This window comes from Lithobates pipiens, unplaced genomic scaffold (assembly GCF_037356315.1).
Source record: "Lithobates pipiens isolate NorthernLeopardFrog02 unplaced genomic scaffold, aLitPip1_a1.2 Scaffold_3, whole genome shotgun sequence".
NCBI lineage: Eukaryota > Metazoa > Chordata > Amphibia > Anura > Ranidae > Lithobates > Lithobates pipiens.
In genome coordinates, this window is record NW_027507790.1 from 101,927,833 (window position 1) to 101,942,599 (window position 14,767).

General features: G+C 41.6%; 1 protein-coding gene across 7 annotated transcripts in view; it reads left to right on the forward strand.

The window, feature by feature from the left end:
• Nucleotides 1-382: 382 nt before the first annotated feature.
• AIFM3 (AIF family member 3) overlaps nt 383-14,767 on the forward strand; it is a 140,466-nt gene continuing 126,081 nt past the window's right edge. For 6 of the 7 annotated variants that reach the window (XM_077462116.1, XM_077462115.1, XM_077462119.1 and 3 more), the window contains exon 1: nt 383-638. The gene's annotated coding sequence lies outside the window, so the exon portion shown is untranslated. The remainder of the gene's footprint in view (nt 639-14,767) is intronic. The other variant, XM_077462122.1, reaches the window with a different exon arrangement.

A 14,767-nucleotide genomic window follows, 5' to 3' on the forward strand; every position in this document is an offset into this window, starting at 1 on the left:
GTTTTAACATCCAGACCATTATTCTCTCAAAATAAGGCAGGTGCTGGGTCTGAGTGTACGTAAGGGGAGCGTGCAGTACATTAACATGAATACTTGACTGAAACGATTGTGTATGTTATGTCACAATTGTTGTACTAAAGGGTGACTATGTGATGTCCCTGGCCAGTTTGTACTAGAAAGATGGTTGAGATGACCCAATATATCCTCTGGTGAGATAAGAAATCTCTTTTGTCAGCCATTCAGGTGTGATTCCTCTAAGTGGAGAGTGACACAAGGGTTATTACTCCAGGGAATTGTTATCTTGGAAGTAAAACTGGTTCACGCTAGGGGATAAACTGGGTGGGAGGGGTCAGAGTGTTTGACAATTCTTGCTGTGCTTGCATCCTGACTTACTTCATCAATACTGCATGCAGCTGTAGGGAGCTGGCTGTGTTCTCTGCTGCAAACCCAGGACTAGCAGTTCTCTCTCTTTAGCCTCCCTCCAAATATACCTACCCCCTCCTCTCTTCATCACAGTCTTAAATACTCTGAGTGGAATACAATGCAAAGAATTTGCAGTCTTGCTAATGTCAGTTTCTGCATGCTCTGAATAAGCCAAGAGGAGCCCTGAGCAACTCAGACATCTTCCCTCTTCTAAGGTAAGAGAATTCAGTTTTTACCATCACTACTACAACAACATAATGTCAATAAACTTAGTAACTAGATCCAGAATGAAGGAAGCCTGCACACTGAAGACAGCTTTACTGTGCAATGCAGATTGGGATATGTCAGAATGCAGGTGCAAGCATCATGCTAATGGTATAGGTATACCAGATGCTATATTCAGGAAATGATTCAAAACATTGCATTGAATGCCAGTTAACACATTACTATTCTCTTTGAGGAAATATTCTGCTAGGCTGGAAGCATGCAGGGGCATCTGTCAGATCCCTTCTGTTAAAAAAGCAGTAATTGGTGCAGTTGGTATGGCTGAGCACATTGACCATTTACCGTCTGCACTAAGAAACTTACTTGATCACGCTAAGGCAATTAAATACATAACTTGTACAATGCCATTAACTGATGCCTAGTCTAATATTTCTTATAATATGCTTATTACATAACCTGCCGCTGTTACTTATTGTGGCAGAGTGTCACATAATAATTGACACGAAAGGACAGGGTCATCCATCGGTCTGTAGAACTGCTGCCACTGTCGCAGGGATAGCTGTCACTCTGTACTGCACATGTGAACTAAATATAGAGCAAATAGATACATGTGAAAGTGGTGCATTGTATTAAAGGGAAAGTCAACATTTTTTCTTTAAAAATCTCAAAAATATATGAATCTAAAAAAGAAAAAGTATAAACATTTAACACTTTACAAAATGAATATAATTGTAAGGTGACAAAACCGTATTTAATTTTTCTCTTCCCATTGTCTAAACTGAATTGCCATTGCCATTATCATCATGTTAAGAGTTTTAACCAGAGATTGTCAACTGTCTCATTCGCAACAAATTGATTTCAATGTATTGAAATCTAGGTGACTGACAGCATGCATTTTAATTGCTCGGTAGCATGATTAGATTAAATTACCCTTGTAATTCATCCCTGAATCTAATACAGAACAGTCAAAAACTTTAAACCACCCAGAAAAGAAGTGAATATAACAGTGGAGTTGTTACCATAGTGACCAATACATAAAATGAAAGGTGAAAGTTATCGGTTGCAGTTCAAATGCTCCATATTTTTTCAGACTTTTGAATTAGACCTTTTGTATGAGTATATGTCAATTGGACAGTAGTGTTTTTTTCATATTCAGAAGAGTTATTTTCACCCTTGCCAGAATTTATATAAAAAAACCCAGCCAGGTACAGAGATTCTTTTTTGAATGCTGGTATTTGATGTAAATGCAGGCTAAACTTTTGTATATTGTACTTTAATTATAATTACAATACCTAAATATTCTTTATGGAAAATCCACTGTATACATGAGTAAAAAAATACAAAAGTATGCACATTACTTGATTAAATAAATAGATACCACTTGTGGGTTTTTAAGAACATATTATCTTGCATGGCAGAAGAAGACATGCTCATGAATGGTAAATTAAAAAAAAATCCCTGACTCAGCATACTCCCCTTTCATGTGAATAGGAAGATCATGCAAAAAGTGATGCCTAGTTTTATTTATAAAAAAAAAAAAAAATTGTAGAGCCATTAACTCTGTAAAACTTTATGTACATTAATTTTGTGAAAATGTGGGCAAAAACAATGGTCAATAGTCTATTTTCTCTCCAGGTCCAACATACATTCATGTATGTTGTTTATTCATGCAGTATAGAGTAAATCAGGATATGATGCATTATGGCCACTAGATAGAATTGATAATCATAGGAAATACATACTTTATTAGTAAAAAAAACACACACACACAAGACTAGTATGAAACTCAGCGCTAGAGCCCAAGAATTGCAAAGTAGTAAATAATAAATAGTATTGATTATGTTGAGATATCCATCTTTAAGAAGAAAAAATAAAAAATAAAAATAAATTAATAAAAACTAACAAAAAGTTACTTGTAGTAAAGTTGTAAAGAATGAGAAACTCTTAGAAAGTTTGTGTAGTGTTGGCTGCTGGCGATGGCGAGGCTGCTTCAGGTGAAGGCTGGGGACCTGGTAACTGTGAAAAGAGGGCTGGATAGGAATGGGAGAGAAGCACCAACCCAATATTAGTGCAGTATCATTTTAACCACTTAAGGACCGCCGCATGGCAATGTACGTCGGTGCAATGTACGTCGGTGCAATGGCACCGACAGGCACAAGCACGTACATGTACGAGCTCGCCTTCCAGTGGGTGGGGGGTCCGATTGGACCCCCTCCCGCTGGATGCGGCGGTCCGTTTTGCTGCAGGAGCGATCCGGGATGAGGGGATGGCCATTGGTTTCTGGCCATGCCCTCTCGATCGCTCCTGGCGAATGAGAAGCTTCCCCCGCTGTGTATTGTAAACACAGGCAGGGAGGAAGTGATGTCATTCTCCTCAGGGCGGTCTTTTTGACCGGACTACGAGGAGAAAACTGAAAGTAAGTGTGCACCAACACTACACTGACATGTAGGCACACATAGGCACACAACCCCTCCCCGCCATCACCCCCCCGATCGCCCTCGCCCCCCCTCCCAGTCACAGTGTCACTGATTGCAGTGATCATTTATTTTCTGATCACTGCATTTAGTGTCAGTTGTGACAGTAAAAACTGTCAGGGCAGTTAGTGTTAGGTCCAGGGTAGCCCCCTACCCCCCCAATAAAGGTTTAACCCCCTGATTGCCCCTAGAGTTAACCCTTTCACCCCCTTTTGCCAGTGTCACTAAGCGATCGTTTTTCTGATCGTTGCATTAGTGTCACTGGTGCCGCTAAGTAGCTAGTTATTTTTTTAGGTTCACCGCCAGGTTTTTATAGCGCTAGGTACCCCGATATACTACCCAATAATGGTTTTAACCCCCTGATTGCCCCTAGTTAACCCTTTCACCCCCTTTTGCCAGTGTCACTAAGCGATCATTTTTCTGATCGCTGCATTAGTGTCCCTAGTGTCGCTAGGTAGCTAGTTATTTTTTTAGGTTCACCGCCAGGTTTTTATAGCGGTAGGTACCCCCATATACTACCCAATAATGGTTTTAACCCCCTGATTGCCCCTAGTTAACCCTTTCGTATAACCGTATAAGTGTCACTGTTGACGCTGGTTAGCCAGTTAGTTATTTAGGTTCCCCGTCAGGTTTTTATATAGCGCCAGGGACCCCCATATACTACCTAATAAAAATTTGAACCCCCTGATTGCCCCTAGTTAACCCTTTCACCAGTGATCACCGTATAAGTGTTACGGGTGACTCTGGTTAGTTAGTTTGCTTTTTATAGCATCAGAGCACCCACCATTTATTACCCAATAACGGTTTAACCCCCTGATCACCCAGCGGGTGATATCAATTAGGTTTTAGGGTCAGGGTCTGCGTCGCCCCAGGCAGCGCTAGGTAAGTGCCAGTACCGCTAACACCCACGTGCAAAGAATAAACCTCCCATAGTGGTATAGAATCTGAACAGATCAATATCTGACTGATCAGATCTATACTAGCGTCCCCAGCAGTTTAGGGTTCCAAAAAACGCATTGTTAGCGGGATCAGCCCAGATACCTGATAGCACCTGCGTTTTGCCCCTCTGCCCAGCCCACCCAAGTGCAGTATCGATCGATCACTGTCACTTACAAAACACTAAACAAATAACTGCAGCGTTCGCAGAGTCAGGCCTGATCCCTGAGATCGCTAAAAGTTTTTTTGGTAGCGTTTTATATTTAAATTCGGAAGGCAGTGCTTGGTTTTCGGGGTCCCGTACGTGGCTAGGCTCCCAAAAAGTCCCCCACATGTGGTATCCCCGTACTTGGGAGAAGCAGCAGAATTTATTATGGGGTGTAATTTCACTTATGCCAATAGCATGTGTGAGCAATTTATCATTTAGTGACAACTTTGTGCATAAAAAAAAAAAATTGTAATATTCCTGCAACTTGTGGCAAAATATAAAATATTTCATGGACTCAACATGCCTCTCAGTAAATAGCTTGGGGTGTCTACCTTCCGAAATGGGGTCATTTCGGGGGGGAGGTTTGGGCTATTTTGGCATTTTATGGCCTTCGAAACTGTGATAGGTAGTGAGGAGTAAAATCAAAAATTTGCACCCTTAGAAATCCTGAAGGCAGTGATTGGTTTTCGGGGTGCCGTTCGTGGCTAGACTCCAAAAAAGTCCCACATATGTGGTATCCCCGTACTCAGGAGAAGCAGCAGAATATATTTTGGGGTGCAATTCCACATATAACTATGGCATGTGTGAGTAATATATCATTTAGTGACAACTTTTTGTAAATTTTTTTTTTTTTTGGTGTCATTATTCAATCACTTGGGACAAAAAAAAATATTCAATGGGCTCAACATGCCCCTCAGCAATTTCCTTGGGGTGTCTACTTTCCAAAATGGGGTCATTTGGGGGGGGGGTTTGTGTTATTTTGGCATTTTATGGCCTTCAAACTGTGATAGGTAGTGAGGAGTGAAATCAAAAATTTGCACCCTTAGAAATCCTGAAGGCAGTGATTGGTTTTTGGGGTGCCGTACGCGGCTAGACTCCCAAAAAGTCCCACATATGTGGTATCCCCGTACTCAAGAGAAGCAGCAGAATATATTTTGGGGTGCAATTCCACATATAACTATGGCATGTGTGAGTAATGTATCATTTAGTGACAACTTTTTGTAAACTTTTTTTTTTGTGTGTCATTATTCAATCACTTGGGACAAAAAAAATATTCAATGGGCTCAACATGCCCCTCAGCAATTTCCTTGGGGTGTCTACTTTCCAAAATGGGGTCATTTGGGAGGGTTTTGTGTTATTTTGGCAATTTATGGCCTTCGAAACTGTGATAGGTAGTGAGGAGTGAAATCAAAAATTTGCACCCTTAGAAATCCTGAAGGCAGTGATTGGTTTTCGGGGTGCCGTACGCGGCTAGACTCCCAAAAAGTCCCACATATGTGGTATCCCCGTACTCAAGAGAAGCAGCAGAATATATTTTGGGGTGCAATTCCACATATAACTATGGCATGTGTGAGCAATATATCATTTAGTGACAACTTTTTGTAAACTTTTTTTTTTGTGTCATTATTCAATCACTTGGGACAAAAAAAAATATTCAATGGGCTCAACATGCCCCTCAGCAATTTCCTCTGGGTGTCTACTTTCCAAAATGGGGTCATTTGGGGGGGGTTGTGTTATTTTGGCATTTTATGGCCTTCAAAACTGTGATAGGTAGTGAGGAGTGAAATCAAAAATTTGCACCCTTAGAAATCCTGAAGGCGGTGATTGGTTTTCGGGGTGCCGTACGTGGCTAGACTCCCAAAAAGTCCCACATATGTGGTATCCCCGTACTCAGGAGAAGTAGTAGAATATATTTTGGGGTGCAATTCCACATATAACTATGGCATGTGTGAGCAATATATAATTTAGTGACAACTTTTTGTAAACTTTCTTTTTTTGTGTCATTATTCAATCACTTGGGACAAAAAAAAATATTCAATGGGCTCAACATGCCCCTCAGCAATTCCTTGGGGTGTCTACTTTCCAAAATGGGGTCATTTGGGGGGGGTTTGTACTGCCCTGCCATTTTAGCACCTCAAGAAATGAGATAGGCAGTCATAAATTAAAAGCTGTGTAAATTCCTGAAAATGTACTCTAGTTTGTAGACGCTATAACTTTTGCGCAAACCAATGAATATACGCTTATTGACATTTTTTTTACTAAAGACATGTGGCTGAATACATTTTGCCCTAAATGTATGACTAAAGTTTAGTTTATTCGATTTTTCTTATAACAAAAAGTAGAAAATATCTTTTTTTCTCAAAATTTTCGGTCTTTTTCCATTTATATCGCAAATAATAAAAATTGCAGAGGCAATCAAATACCATCAAAAGAAAGCGCTATTTGTGGGAAGAAAATGACGCAAATTTCGTTTGGGTACAACATTGCATGGCCGCGCAATTACCAGTTAAAGCAGTGCAGTGCGAAAATGTAAAAAGACCTCTGGTCCTTAGGCTGACAATTGGTCCGGGGCTGAAGTGGTTAATGAATGGTGAAAAATAGATAACAGTGTTAATAGTGATATGAATCAGCTAATTGGCCAAAGACTGTGGTTGGCAGTGCCAAGTTTGACAGCTCTGGAAAAACTTCCGTGCCGGAGTTCGAGCCCGAGTCTTCCCAAGTCCTCTAGAGGGTGCAGTTTCAGCTGACACCCGATGCTCGTGGTTAACGACATAGGATCCACCGGTGGCTTCTCCCACCGCTGGCAAGCCTTCACCTACAGAGCACTATGAGTGTAATTCATACCGTTATTCACACTGTTATCTATTTTTAAACATTCATTAAAACGATGCTGCACTAAGATCGGCTTGGTGCTTCTCTCACGTTCCTTTCTAATACATGCTTATTTACTATGATCATTAGCTTTTATCTAGTGTCCAAAATAGAGTATTTTCTCAAACCCCTCTATTTTTATGAGGATTCAACCTGGAGAGAAAATAGCCCAATAATATTTGATTTTGCCCCAATTAGCACAGAACAAATGTGTATGCAGTGTCATAAGACAAATACCTTGGTGAATTTTTCATCAATACACCCCTAAGTAAACCCTTTCACAGAAGACAGCAACACTAGATCTCTTCCTGTCTTCTTTTTTTTATTAGTGTATTGGCTGACTTCCTCTTTGTAATATAATTTTTCAATGAGAAATCAATATCAATTCAACTCATTGAGATTGCACAAACAAGACTTGAATACAAAAAGTATTCAGCCATATACATCTTCAGTCAACATTGTTTGGAATTCTATATAATAATTGGTGTATGGTTCTATGCTACTATGTTTTCATGTTGTTAATACTGGACATCTCTTGATCTAAAGTCTCTTAAAGATGAACTGGCCAGTTTGGCCACATCAGCCAATCAGATGCCATATTTAATTATCTTAGTGCAGCATAGGAGAACTGACAGGTAATGATCAGCAAGAACTGTTTTTCTTATAAATGTCTAGTGACAATAGTTTCTTGTCAGCTGTTTTGGAACCTATACGTTGAGAAATGAAAAGTATTTAATTGGGGTGATTGGATGATTGTTGCGGGGCTTTGGTAATATGGGCTACAGATCTGTAAGATCTACTCTTTATAACCATGTGAAACCTATGGGAGTCTCATCTAAACTTACCATCAACATATCTGTCTTGGAGGTAATTTCATTTATATTTATTTATCTAAATAGACCATACAGAGAAGACAGAACACCCCAAGCTTTACTTTGCCCAGGCAAATCAAGGTCTAGTAATTGGATTGACTAAATAATAGTGCATTGGAAAGCTCTGGATATATTAATGGATATTCATATATTTATTTGGCAATCCATGTTCAGCTGAGTCCTAGAAAGTACATTTAGCAATCAACCTGCATACTATGTGGTAATATATATTAGTTCTGTGAGTTATTTTTGGAGGAAGTCAAAAAGTAAAGTAACAAAACGTAAAGTAAGTATCTTCACATCAGTGTTGGTCAACTTGTTATACTTCTTGCTTTTGTGCCAGTTCCAACAAATAACTACAGAATTAAAATTGTACATTTTGTGTGAAAAATAAAGACAAAAGCAGTGTCCGTGTCAAAAGAAAGACAAAAGCAGTGAAAGACAATAACAACACTGATAGCTGTGAAAGAAAATATAAACACTGTATAGCCCTGCTTGATCAGTGTATTCTGACAGCGGGAAAGTCTCCCTGCTGCCAGAATACAATCGCTCAGCAGGGAGAATTCCCACATCCACATTGAGTGTGTGGATGGGGGAATAGTGTTTTTTTTTCATTCAATCTGCTGGTTGAATGAAACAAAAATCACTCATTTATGGGCTGCTTTAGTCATAATTTCATGAAAAGTATTAAATGTAGGGACTCCACCCTAAGCAGTAGAATCCCTAGAGTCACTCCACGATAGAGGGGCAAGGAACAGGCCTTTTCAAAGACCATAATATCAATATAAGTTACACTCGATTGGAAGGGTGTCCAATACATAAAGATTTTTTCCGTTTGGCCTCATTGGGTGGTGCTATGATTTTGCCTATTGTGTCATGTCCGCTATTATGGTTGTTTGTTTGCGCTCCAGGGACCGGACGTGACGTTAAGTAGGCGGTGACGTCACTTCCGAGGAAGGCATGAATGCTGGGTATACTGCGTTCCATGCTGGCGTGATCCGGAAGTGATGAACAATGGTGATCCACGTCACTTCCGGGTCACTGTATGCAGGGCGGAACATGGCATTCGCCGCTTTCTCTGTGTGGTTCAGCTGATTGTCATCTATTTGACATGACACCATAACTAAAATCAACAATTAAATCCGGGAAATATTAAGTATTTTATGGGCAAAATTCTGACCTAATGGAGCTTCATAAAATTATATTGGCCGGAGAAATCTATAATGAAATTTTCAAAAGGAGGCTTGAAACGCACGCCGAGCGGCCATTTTGGCCAAAACCGGAAATGACTTGTGGTGACACGCAGAGGCGGAATTCTAGCCCATTGGACACAAATGCATATATAAGTGAGTACTGCAGCAGTGGGGGGACACCCCAGATGACGTCCAAGGAGACGAAACGCGTCGGGAGAACCTCACTGCTGACATTTTTATGTGAAAGCGCTTTATCAACTGCTCAAATGTAAGTTTGATACTTTTTTAATAAATTAAATTTTTTTACGGAATTACGCTATTTGGTCCCATTCCTTTATCCCGTATGTTTTTCCTGGGGAGTGTGACATGTTCTCTGATTGGAGGATATTGGCTTCGGCTGACTTGGCTTTGGAGGAGCGTTACATCAACCAGTTCCATGCTTCATGGTGTGTCGGCTTGAGGGCTTCACAGTCGCTTTGAACCAAAGCTTTCTAGACCCTCTTTGGGGGTATGTTCGTTTGGGTCATAGGCGTTCGGTAAGCCTACATCTGTTCTAGGTGGCGGTGTTCACACAAGGGTGTATACTGTATATATCGGACACTTTGGAATATATTTTCACTATTCTTCATATCAATGGGGACTATTGATGGTCCCTTAGGCAAATATTGTATCAATATTCACCTGAGGACTTTATTTTTGTACACTTTTTATTTATCCACTTATGTGTATTGTTTATATATATATGCACAATTGAACTAGTATAATTATTATCTGTGTAATAGACTAAATAATTCTACTTTTTGGACAGATATCTTTTTTTCTGTATACATTTATTCTCATTTTGTAGCGCAACACTTTTTCTTATAAATGGTGAAAGATAACCCCACAATGTACAATATAATGACAGTATTCCTTGGTTGTCACCTGGGTATCCAATAGCTCCACCTGCTGGAGAAAGAACAACACACCAATGTACTTAACTAATGACATATATTTACTGAGGTTAGTGTACAATAGTAATTACAGCATTTGCACTGTCACACCAACATAATGTGACAGCACAGTAGGAACACACAACAGTATGCACATGTACAGTTGTGTTAAGTGATCCCTGAGAATGTGTCTCCAATTGGGGCTAGTGCTCAAAGTGACTACACCTTGCTCTGGGCGTCTTCCCACTTCCAGCACACTCTAGTAGCTGTAGAAATGCAGGATCAATAATGAATTACAACGCAATCCCTAGGAAACTCCCCCTACTTTAAGAAGGTGCAAGGCCTTGCAATAAAGGATGCAGTCTTTGATCTTATTTTTTCTGCTAGCTATAGTTGTTGTAACAATTGTAATCCAACAGTAATCCAACAGTGGAACAACAAGGGTTAACGTAAGAGGAATATTAGAACTGTTCCTGTAATGTGATACACCTGTACTTGCCTCTGGTATAACACAGTGTTAATAGTGAAGTGAAGGCTGTCTATTAAAGTCTATTAAAGTCTCCTCCATGGGACTATAGATCCCAGCAAAACTGTGTTAAAGTCTAGGTGTATGCAAGTGCGTAAGAAACTGTGGGCAATAGCCCTCTCACCAAACTGGGTTTGAAGAATAAGTCAGCTCCACTCCGCTGGTCTCAGTCCATTTGTTGTGGCCACGCCGTCACGCTGTTCTGCTTCACAAAGTCACCAGGAGCTCTCAGTTACTTCCGTCAGGGTGCCTCTGGATCCTTCCTGATCCGGCCACACTGCTATCCCAGCATGCTGTGGTGTGAAGTCCTCCTCTGGCTTTAGATTGCTGCTCCGCAGGCAGCAGTTCTCTGGAGACCTCCTCACAGGTCCTCACAGGCAGGCCATGTGTCCAGAAGAGAAAGAAAATGGCCGCGCTGGCCCTTTTATAGCCTACCCAGCATGCAGTTCAGTAGAGGGTGATCATGGGTAGGTCACCTGGCATTTTGGCTAGATAAGGTCAAAGCCAAAAATGTAAACAATAGTCACTTCCTGTTATCTTTCCAACACTATTCAGTAAAAGAAAATAACTAAAGTCCATTCCAGTTTTGGTCACTAGATTGCACCAAATACTAAGTAATAACACTGTCCATAGGTTTACATATTAAAGCATTAGTAGGCAAAAATATCAGTGCTACACATGGACAGAATTTAAATAGTGCAACTTCGTCTTTCGTCTTTCCTATACAGGCCAAAAACAGAAAGTTGTAATGTCCACTTGCTGAATGTAGCTACTATCTAACCTTGTCCTCTTTTTAGTTTTGATCACCCCTCCATCTCATTTATGAGAGCGATCGCATATATAGAAGTATAGAGAGTGAATCTCATTAGTAGGGACACAGTCAACAATAAAAACCTGGGGAAGGTAAAAAATAAAAGCACTACTGCACTTGTGGAACTCCAGAACAAATTTTTATTTGTAATAACCAGGATAAGCCAACATGTTTTAGGCTGCCCTTCTTTAGGGCTGAAGAAAACAGAGGATTAGGCGCCTGAAAAACCTCCTGTAATGTTGCAGCCCCCCCCTCCGAGCCCCCGTTTTACTTACCTGTACCCTCTTTCTCACACCGGGGAGGAGCACACCAGAAAAAGCCAGTGTCTCTGGACCTGATTGGATGGATTGATAACAGTGCAGCCATTGGCTCTCGCTGCTGTCAATCAAATCCAATGACATGGGCACCGGGGGGCAGGGTCGAGTCCTGCTTTCTGTGTCAATAGACGCAGAAGCAGGACTCGGGAGCGGGCCCGCACGGGTGAAGGCTTCTATGACGGGGCACTCGAGAAGGAGGAGCTACTAGCGCCGCTAAGGGACCCCAGAAGAGGAGGTACTGGGCCACTCTGTGCAAAACCAACTGCACAAGGGAGGTAAGTATGACATGTTTGTTATTTTATTAAATTTTTTTAAACTGAAGCTTTACAACCCCTTTAAAAAAAAAAAAGTGGAAGTGAATTCTTATAAAAATAGAAAAGTCAAATTTAAAGGACAGGTGCACTTTAAAAAAAAGTTAACTAGTCTTGTAGGACCCTTTAGAGTTGTTATAGCCTTTTTTTTGTTATTCTGGGGGCTGTCCCACTGTCATAACACAATAGAACAGCAGGGGAGATTGCTGTATAAACATTGGATTGTTAGTTCTGCAGCTCCGACCTGAGCTGTCAGTTTTTTTTCCGTTCAGCTTGCAAAAACTAAAAACGAAACTAACACTGTGTACTAGGCTTAAGAAAGACTAGCAGGGAGAAATTACCGTATTTATCGGCGTATAACACGCACTTTTTTCCCTTGAAATCAGGGGAAATCGTGGGTGCGTGTTATACACCGATCCCCACTGATCACCCACTGATCCCCCGCCGATCTCCGCTGACTGTGAGTGGAGCAGAGCGTTTGCCGCCGAAATACACATAGCCGACTGTACTCGGCTCTTCTCGGCTCTTCTCACAGTCATACCCAGTCCCGCCATTGGACCTGTGTTATGTCCATCATAGGGCGGGACTGGGCGTGACTGTGAGCGGAGCTGAAAAGAGCCGAGTACACTAGGCTATGTGTATCTCGGCCCCGCCCAGTCCCTGCGATCTCGGCGGCGTTCGCTCCACTCCGGCAAGTCTCGACGGTGCCAATTTTAAATTGTTTAAGCGATGGACACTGGGGGCAAGGCTGCACTGGCAAGGCTGCACTGACAAGGCTGCACTGACAAGGCTGCAATAGACACTGGGGGCGAGGCTGCACTGGGGCAAGGCTGCACTGACAAGGCTGCAATGGACACTGATAAGGCTGCATTGATGGGAATTTAAATGTAAGTTTTTTTTTTTCCTTAAACTTCCCTCCTAAAAGTTTTTTTTCCTTAAAATTCCCTTCTAAACTTGAGGTGCGTGTTATACGGCGGCGCGTTATACGCCTATAAATACAGTCCTTTTAGGATGAATATTCTTAAAGAGAACCTAACTACACTTAAAGAGAAAAATGTTTACTGTGTCAAATAGCCTTAGTTACCAAAAAATGGAGAAGCTTTTGTTTTTTTTCGGGAAACTGTTCTGGTTTATCCTGAAATGTAAAGTTAAATTTATGCTTGAAAATAATACCAAACCCAACTTTACCAAACTGCGCTCTGTGCTACATGACATCTACATGACAATAAATAGGATCAATTCCTTGAAACAAAGAACACTTAGTGAAGTGGGGGTGCTTTAAAAAGCACCATCAGCCTACCCCCCTATTTTCTTTATACCCTCACAGTATGGGTACTCACCCAGCCACCAGATCCAGCGTTGTCCAGCTGACATCCTTCTGTCAACAGACAGCGCTTGGTCCTTTGCCACCATTTTACTTGTGACATCATTGAGAGGCCTGCCGGCTCTTCCAGGTTCAACCAGTGGGGCCTTGTGATAATTCCACACTAGGCCCACCCTCTCCTACTTACTGAATTAAAGACAAAGGCTGGGTTCACAGTAGTGCAAAAATGCGGCTTTCCCCGCATCCAATTCGCACAGCAGGAAATTGTGCCCGGCTCTCTATGGAGCCGGTTCACATATCTCCATAGTGGCTCTGGTGTGATTAGCACAGGAGCCCAGTGTTTCTTTTGGTCCATTTCATGTCTGAATTCAGACCAAAATTTGGTCTGAATTCGAACCTGAAACGATGAACAGAGCCACACCGGACTCCTGCTGTGAGCCTCTGCGTGCTCATATGTGAACCCAGCCTTAAGCTATCCTGGGATATGTGATGTGCATATCCCAGGAGGCCTAGCAAGCATTGTGCATGTCATTCACCTACAAAGGGGGAAGAGAGGTCAAGATAAGAAGGGGGAACTTCACATAGAGTGTGAAGATCCGCTTTAAAGACATATTAAACAATGGAATTCATCTGAAGAGAATCCAGAGAAGGACCTCAGTTATGAGGAATGATTACACACATTAAACATATTTCCACCAGTGGTGGTCACCCAGATAACGATCTACCAGAGGAGTGAGACCTTTATCTCCACCATAAGGGTGACACGGCTAGTAGGAGTCAGAGAACAGCCCACCACCAGAGCAGCCACCAGGGCAGGAGACCAGTAAGCTGTGGTAAAGATGTCCAAGGTCAGCAGGACCCAGAGGTCAGCCTCTATAAGTTTATTGAGGAGGAGAAGCCCACAGCCACAGTTAATCCTATCACCCCTGTATAGAAGGAGCCAGATGCCACAGTTCCAAAAGGTGAGCCTTTTGTAGTAGATAGTAGTGGGAAAACATGATTTGGCTGGCAGCTAATTCAACTGCAGTCCAATTCAGCTGTCAATATTTGTGACTTTGAATCTAGAGGCAGCTACAAATCCTGAATTCTGGATTTTACCATTAGGTATTGAGGAAACTGTATCCATGCCTCTGTTTACTTTGTCCTAAGGTGGGCCTTGTTCAGAAAGCTGAGCTGTCAAGCTACAAAATGGCAACCACCTTTCACCAAAAGCTGTCAAGTTTAAGTGGGCTGCTGTTGCGGCAAAGGACAGCAGCTCACCAACATTTACATGAAACCCTCTGTCAAGTTTTTACTAAAGCTTTCCAGTTCTTTAAGGCTCAGTTTTCAAAGGTTGAACTAATCTTCTACTTTAAGAGACAACCCCCTGTATCCTAAGCCCCTTCCTTCCTATCCTTGCAACTGTGGGAGAGGGTATATCAGCTCTGGGCGAGCTGCTGTTGTGCCAATTGGCAGCTGCTCACTAATGATCTACATAAGTACAGAGGAGAAAGCACTTTGTAAAGTTTCTCAAGCAAGTCTTCAAATCTTCAAATTCTAATGTTGAACTAAACTACTACTTTA